Source organism: Humulus lupulus, chromosome 1 (assembly GCF_963169125.1).
Source record: "Humulus lupulus chromosome 1, drHumLupu1.1, whole genome shotgun sequence".
NCBI lineage: Eukaryota > Viridiplantae > Streptophyta > Magnoliopsida > Rosales > Cannabaceae > Humulus > Humulus lupulus.
The window spans coordinates 300,644,083-300,652,888 of record NC_084793.1 but is presented as its reverse complement, the minus strand read 5'-3'; positions in this window follow the sequence as shown (position 1 = coordinate 300,652,888).

Here is an 8,806-nt window from a genome sequence, read left to right as displayed (position 1 = left end):
TTCTTTTCCTTTACCTGCACCACGTAGCACCCATGAGCCAAGGCCCAGCAAGAAAAAACATAATACCTTTCATAAACATTATCAAATGAGCTTAAAGCTTTAAACAAATGAGTGAACATCATATGAGGTCCTGATAAACCATACTGAGTGACTGACAAGCAAGTCACTAATTCAAATGGAAGAGTGGCTGCTAGGTAAGCCACTAGCCTTCAACAGGTTCTGGTAAACCATACTGAGTGACTGCCATGCATGTCACTAATTCAAATGGAAGAGTGGCTGTTGGGTAAGCCACTAGCCTTCAACAGGTTCTGGTAAACCATACTGAGTGACTGACAAGCACGTCACTGTTTCAAGTGGGAGAGTGGTTGCTAAGTAAGCCACTGGCCTCCAAGCGCTTATTTCATTCATCGACCCTCGGGGTCGGTCTGGCATTAATGCTCTTTGAGTCATTCAATGCTGATAATCGATTAAATCAAATATTATTGGCTTGCGTGACACACGCTAAGGCCGTCCTGACTAATGAGTCAGCTCAACGTGATCAGTGCCCAGTACTACTGCCGAACCTGACTAATAAGCCACAGCTTCACAGTTGATACTAGCACCTTTGCCAAACCTGACTAATGAGTCAGTACCATGCACAAGTGAGCAACATATGCTAAGCATTCTATATTCAATCCATGTCCATATTCTCACAATCAACATGCCTCGGGAATATCCATGCATGTCACACTTGGGGTGCAGTTTTCTTACCTTTGGTTCGAGCAAGAATGATTAAAGGAACAACCCTGAGAACGATTGACTTTTTGGTCCTTTAGCGGTTACCTGGTCATAACCAATTATGGGATTCCATCAATAAAATGAATAATAAAAGGTTCCCAAACCAAAACCTAACCTCCGGGACATCAAACACTACTCAACCGGGTAGTAGGTTCAACCCTGAGGCCTTAGGCTTGAATCCCCATGCTAGAAACTTCACTTTGGCCAAAAATGCCTTAAGGGCCGCGGCCCTCCTTGGCCATGCCGCGACCCGCCCCTCAAACAGAGGCGCCCAAACTCAGCATTTCCCCAAGGGTCGCGGCTCTCCCTGGCCATGCCGCAGCGCAACCCCCAGTTCAGCCAAAACCCCTGTTTTTCTTCCCTTACGATTTCTCTTGGAACCAACCCATCAAACCCAGTTTAAACACCATTCAAACTTCCAATACAATCCCTAAACTTGTTCTATATCACACCCCTAGAAAAACCTAAGACAACCCCAATTAAAACCTCCATCAATTCCAACAATCCTCCATAAAAACACAAGCTGAAACTTAACATTAAAACAGGGCAAAACCAGAAAGTTAATGGACAAAGCTTACCTCAAGCCTGGAATTGAACCCTCTCCAATGGCTGAACCAAGTCTATAACCTAAGCCCCTTGATTTCCTAGCTTAGTTCCACACCTTGAGCTCAAAACTCCAAAGAGGAAAGTGAGAGAGATGAACGTACGGGAAGGGTGAAGAAACTCTGTTTTTGGTTCTGTTTTTACAGCCATCCAAACTTCATATATATCCAAGCCAAAATACCATTATACCCCTAGGTCTTTAAAAGCTTCTAAACCAACTCAAGGGTAATTTTGGTACATTCAAACTACACCGTTAATCATAATTAACGCTTCCCAATTCCCGCTAATCTCAATATCCTCAAACACCAATAATTCACATCTCGTTACCCTTTAGTGCCCGGTGACACTCTAATCATTAAAACACCCCGAGACTCACCCCGAGTCCTGAGCTTATGCCTGTTATGACCAAACCGATAATCAACATTCCTTGATCGTCTCATGCCAAATGGCTCGAACAAACCCACATCATAATGTGGTCTCAATTTATATCACCAACATGCGTTCAAATAATCAATTTACCCTCAACGGGCCAAATTATCATCACACCCCTGTAATAAGAAATATGGACTCACATGCATGCATTTCACATCATATCATAATATAATCAACATATACATGCATTTATCAATTAATAACATAATTAAACAAGTATGGCCCTCCCGGCCTACTATTCATGCCGTTTAAACACCTCGGAGAATTCGGGGCATTACATATATAGCCTTGATAGGGCAAGGGAGTACACAGCTTTGGCCCCTATCTGCTGATGGCCATGGTGCTTCCCTAAGTCACCAGGTCACCTCCCCCTAAGGAGCCTTCTAGGGAAATAAAGTCTTCCCAGGAACATATATGATTTTTGTCTGGGAGACATATGCAATATTACAAAACTGCCACTACCCTATCCCATGAGGTTGCTTGGTGCAAGACTTGACTAATGATCAAGCACCAAGGCATGCTCATTTACAAAATGGCCCTATGTGGGTGTGCCAAAGGGGCAGCACGCCACACTCTCCCCCACTCAATCCTTCGGCGTCCTCGACGAAGTAGCTTGTAGATCTTCAATCTTCTGCGTGAGCTTCTTCAAGTCTTCCGCCCTCTCCCAGCTGATCTCGTCATCTGCGAGCCCCTTCCATTTTACCAGATACTCTTTGTGCTTTTTACGTTCAGTGGTGACCGTCCTTTCCGCCAGGATTTCTTCAAGTTAACGCTTGCTCCTTGGCTGAACGATGACTCCTCCTCTGGTTGACTGGTTGCGCTCTGGATTTGCTGGATCTTCATGATACGGCTTCAAGTTGCTGACGTGAAGGACCGGGTGCATCTTCATCCAAGCTGGTAGGTCGACTTTGTAGGAAGTTAGGCCAACTTTTGAGATGATTGAGACTGGACCCTCGTACTTGCAAACGAGTCTGATGTCTTTGTCCCCTCGGAATCTCAACTGTTCGGGCCTCAGCTTAATTAACACTAAGTCACCTGCTTTGAACTCCAGTGGTCTGCGCTTCTGATCTGCCCACTTCTTCATTCTTCTTGATGCTTTTTCTAAATATGCTCGGGCAATCTCTATCGTTTTCTTCCAGTCTTTCGTGAAGTGAAAGGCTCGCGGGTTCCGACCGCGATATTCATCCATTGTGTGGGGCAACAATGGTTGCTGTCCATTAACAACTTCAAAAGGGCTCTTATTCGATGAAGAACTCTTTTGAGAGTTGAAGCAAAATTGAGCTACATCGAGTAGTTGCGGCCAATTCTTCTGATTGGCATTGAAAAAGTGGCGCAAGTACTCCTCTAACATCCCGTTGAATCTTTCTGTCTGCCCATCTGTCTATGGATGGTAGCTCGAGGAAATGTTTAGTTGTGACCCCAAGAGATTGAATAGTTCGGACCAAAAGGTCCCAGTGAATCTTCCATCTTGGTCACTAACGATGTTCTGGGGCACTCCCCAATATTTGACAATATGCTTGAAAAATTTTCTGGCTGTCTCTTCTGCTGAACAGTACTTCGACACTGGGATGAATGTTGCATACTTCGAGAATCTGTCCACGACCACCAAGATCGCACTTAAATCACCTGTCTTTGGAAGACTGGTGATAAAGTCAAGCGACACACTTTCCCATGGTCGGCTTGGGACTCGCAAGGGCTCCAAAAAACCAGGTGTCTTGTTCCTATCGACCTTGTCTTGCTGACAGACGAGACAGGTCTTGGTGTACTCCACTACATCATCTCGCATTTGTGGCCAGTAGTACCCCTGCTTCAAGAGTGCGTGGGTTCTCTGCCACCCTGGATGACCTGCCCACAGGGTGTCATGACACTCGATTAGTAATGTCCTTCACAAATCTCCAGCTTTCGGAACATACAAGCGCCCCCCTTTAGCCCATAGAAGATCATCCTCCACCCAGAACTGGCGAGTCTTGCCTTCTTTTACGAGCTTCAAGATGGTCCTGAGAACTGGGTCTTTCTCTAGGTTTTCTTTGATGCGTTCCTTGAGTGGAGTGTTCACCACGCTAGCCGACAAACTAGCCAAGATCTTTAGAGTCGCCAACTCCGCTTTGCGACTCAAGGCGTCAGCTGCCTGGTTCAAGCGTCCTGCTCTGTGCTAAAAACGGAAGTCGAATTCCGCTACAAACTCCTGCCATCGAGCTTGCTTAGGGGTCAGTTTCGGCTGAGTAAGGAAATGACTCACAGCTGCATTATCCGTCTTCACCACGAACTTTGACCCCAGTAAGTAATGCCTCCACACTCGCAAGCAATGTATAACTGCGAGGAGCTCCTTCTCCTGGGCAGTATACCTCCTCTCAGCTTCAGACAGCTTGCGACTTTCATATGCGACCGGGTGGTCTTCTTGTACTAGTACCCCTCCCAGAGCATAGTCTGATGCATCTGTCTGTACTTCGAAGGGCTTGCTAATAGTTGGCAAGGCAAGAACAGGATCCTTCATCATGGCTTCTTTCAAACTCCTGAATGCTTCAGTACACATGGCAGTCCACGCCCAAATCACACCCTTTTTCAGAAGCTCGGTCAAGGGTGTCGCCCTTCTTGAGTAGCCGTCCACAAATCGTCTATAGTAGTTGGCTAGGCCCAAGAAGGAGCGGAGTTCTTTCACGTTTGTGGGGGCTTTCCATTCCTGGATTGCCCTCACCTTCTCCAGATCCATACGAATATGACCACGTTCCACCACGTGGCCTAAGAACTTGATGCTCTCCTGTGCAAACGAACATTTCTCTCGCTTCACATATAGCTGGTTCTCTCTCAACTTCTGAAACACTGGAGCCAAGTGTTCTTGATGCTCTTCAATCGTGGCGCTATAAACCACGATATCATCCAAGTACACCACCACGAACTTATCTAGATACTCGTGGAATACTTGGTTCATCAGTGTACAGAAAGTAGTAGGTGCATTTGTCAACCCAAACGACATTACTCGAAACTCAAACGCTCTGTAACGAGTAACACACGTTGTCTTTGGTTCATCCCCATCTGCAATCCTCACCTGATAGTAGCCCGATCTTAAGTCCAACTTTGTGAAGTATTTGGCTCCACTTAGCTGGTCGAACAAATAAGGGATCAGAGGGATGGGGTAGGTGTTGCGAACTGTCACCTTGTTGAGAGCCCTATAGTTGATGCACAGTCTCAAGCTCCCATCGTGCTTCTTCTGGAATAGCACAGGGGCGCCAAATGGCGCCTTCGACGGTCTGATGAAGCCTGCCTCCAATCACTCTTTTAATTGCTTCCTCAATTCTTCTATCTCAGGGGGTGCCATTCTGTATGGCGCTTTTGTTGGAGGTTTCGTTCCGGGTACCAGCTCTATCTGGTGATCAATCCCCCTCTTTGGTGGCAAGGCTTTGGGGAGTTTATCTGGCATCACGTCCCCATACATCTTTAAGACCCTTGTAATTTCTAGTGGAACGATTTCTTCCACTACTTCTTCAAACACGGTGGGTACAGCTACATAAGTGGGCTCCTACTTCTTCACACCCTTCTTGAACTGTAAAGCTGATAGAAGCTTCACACCAGGGGGTGGTTTCACCTTTGCAGGCACCATTGACGGAGTCTCTCCCATTATGAGTAAGCTTCCAGTGGCAGGAATTGGAATGGCACCTTTCTCGGTTAGAAAGTCCATTCCCAAAACTACATCGAAGTCGTCCATATGGACGACCACCAAGTCAGTCTGCCCCTCCCACGTGTCGATTCTCACTTTTACCCCTTTAGCCACTCCAGATGTGGCCAAGGCTTTGGAGTTGACCGCTTTCATGCGGCCTGCATCTTTCTCCAGCTTCAGTCCCAGTCGCTTTGCTTCAAGTTCAGAGATGAAGTTGTGGCTGGCGCCAGTATCAATCATCACGCTTTTGGCAGGCTTGTCATTGATAGTGGCATCCACGAACATTAGCCCTTTTCCCAGGGTCTTCTTCCCTTTCTCGCCATGCTTCTTGAGAGCATTCAATAGGCGGACAGCGCCCATGTGCGCGTACTCTTCGTCTTCCTCTTCTCCTTCGCCCTGTTGTTCTTGGCTAATGAGGGCATTCAGCTGGCCCCAGTAAGGACAAACTGCCGACTTATGTGGGCCTTTGCAAAGCCAACAAGTTAGCGGCTTCCTCCCTACAGCAGCATCTGTCCCACTGGAAGAATTGGACTCAACTGTCTTTTTCTCTCCCCCACTCTTACCCTGCCAGGACTTCCCAGACTTCTTACTCCCAGCGCTACTTGAGCTGGTTGGAGGAGTAGCCCTTTTCGGCAGGCTGCTCTCCGAAGTGTAATCTGTTAAGCGTTCGGCAGCAGCTTGAGCGGTGGCCAGATCAGACACGCGCTGTCTTTGGAGTTCTTATTTGGCCCACGGTTTCAATCCCTCGAGGAAGCAGAAGAGCCTGTCCACTTCGAAAATGTCCTTTATATCGAGCATCAATCCCGAAAATCTCTTTACATATTCTCGGACTGTCCCGACTTGTTTGAGCTCTCTTAACTGGCGACGAGCTATGTAAGCGACATTTTCTGGCAGAAATTGTGTCTTTAATTCTCTCTTCAGGTTTGCCCAAGATGTGATGGTGCACCTGCCATTCTCTATGTCATCATACTTGGTCCTCCACCACACCTTGGCATCCCCTGACAAATACATGGTAGCCATGGCGACCTTTCCGTCTTCCGAATCGGTCCGCACGACTCTAAAGTAATGTTCCATGTCGAAGAGGAAATTCTCCAAATCTTTTGCGTCTCTGGCCCCATTGTAGGGCCTCGGCTCGGGTACTTTGGCTCGGCCATACTCTATACCTATCGGCCCTGTTGCAGGGGCATTCCCAACCACTCGCATGGTCAGGTTTACCTTGGTAGATAGCTAAGCCATTTCTTCTCTAAGCATGCCAACTGCCTCCCTGCAGTCTTCCGTCGTGTCATTTATGGAAACTTCTTGTTCCTTCAGCATGCACTCCACTGCCACGATGAGCTCTTCCCACCGAGGGGAAACAGAAGTACTTGTTGGAGTGTTTCTTTTCTCCAACGCGATAATTCTGGATAGGAGAACATCCTTCTCCTTTTCCAACACAGCTATGAGATTGTTTGCCTCAGACGATCCCGAGTCCTGACTTGTAGAGGAAAGATCCCTGACCATCTCGTCCAGGCCATCTAATTCCCCTAACCGCTTCTCAAGAGCTTCGATCCTCTGAGTGTTGCTCACCATCGTGTGTTTTGCCAAGCGCTTTCTAACTTGTCTCTGATACCAACTGTCACGGGCCAACTATTTGGGTACTCCAACTAGACGGAACGTGCGACACTTGCAGACTCTTCAAGCTAGCAAGTCAGCCTACAACACACACCTACAGGCAAACAAACCCAGCGGTTAGCCACATATACATCTCGGACATGCAACGGGCAATAACGAAGTATGATCAAGCACAAAGCAAGTCATTCCTAGGAACGTCCACACAACACAAAGCACACAACAAGGCAAGTGGCACACAATGGCCCAACGAAGATAACAAACAAGTAACACATAAGCAACAAGGAAGCACACAGGGGCAAGTATGGATAAATGTTATTTCATTAATATATAGCCTTGATAGGGCAAGGGAGTACACAGCTTTGGCCCCTATCTGCTGATGGCCATGGTGCTTCCCTAAGTCACCAGGTCACCTCCCCCTAAGGAGCCTTCTAGGGAAATAAAGTCTTCCCAAGAACATATATGATTTTTGTCTGGGAGACATATGCAATATTACAAAACTGCCACTACCCTATCCCATGAGGTTGCTTGGTGCAAGACTTGACTAATGATCAAGCACCAAGGCATGCTCATTTACAAAATGGCCCCATGTGGGTGTGCCAAAGGGGCAGCACGCCACACTTGGCATATGGTTTGCTTATGTAGAAGTAAAGAAAATGCGTTGCAACATCTCTTTGTAATTTTACCTTATGAATGACAATGACATGTTACAATATATTATTATATTAATAAGAATTACCAAAACCATTAATTCTAATTGATTCTGATTAAAGTTAATATTGGGATTAATTGACTAGTATTCTCAATATGGTCAGCATTTAAGGTAGTTACTCAATATTGAGTTAGCCAATAATTTATATCTTATTGAATGTCAAATATTCTGACATTAGTTGTGCCAGAGACCTTGATGGATAGTCTCACCTATATAAATATAGGATTCTGGTCCCCAAGCTCATTGTTAATTTCAATACTCCATCTAAAGAGCTAGTGAGAGCTTGGAAGTCCATTACTCTCTTTAATTGTCTTTTATTTGTCTTTTGCATATCTAAAACTTTAGATTGAGGTTATCAAATCAATGGTTGGAGGTATAATTAATCGATCTTTTTCATTTTGTAACAATCCTATATAGTTTTATTCTGTACATTAGGATTGTCAATACATCTAGATTTATATTATTCTTACATTTGGTATCAAGAACCACGTTTACCTCTGTCTTGATATATGTTTTGCCATGAATTTTTTACCAATATATTATTATATCTGCATATATACACATCTATATATATATACATTTATATATGTCGGATATGTGTTGGCCGATTACTCTAAATTGTCACTCCATTCAATTATGTTTTTATTGTACTTTGATTGTTTGGAATGTTTTATTCAATGAATTCATTGCCTATGTGTGCAATAAAAGACATTACACTATGGTTTGAGTATGGGTTTTAAATTTTTTAAGTTCATGAAAGTAAAATAGTTTTCGCTTAGAAGTGTTTTACAATAGCATTAGAAATCCTTCAGATCATGTTCTATGTTTTCTAATGATCTAAGCATAAAAAGCGAGTTTTGAAACATTTGGAAGCATTTGAAATCCTCATGAACACGTTAATAGCTGAAAAATCTTTTTGAAATTAAAGTAAGTTTTTAGTTGTTTTTTTAAAGCAAACAAATGCCATGAATCCCTTTAGACACACATTTCGGTAAAATGTGGGCTTTAAAATCTTGGTT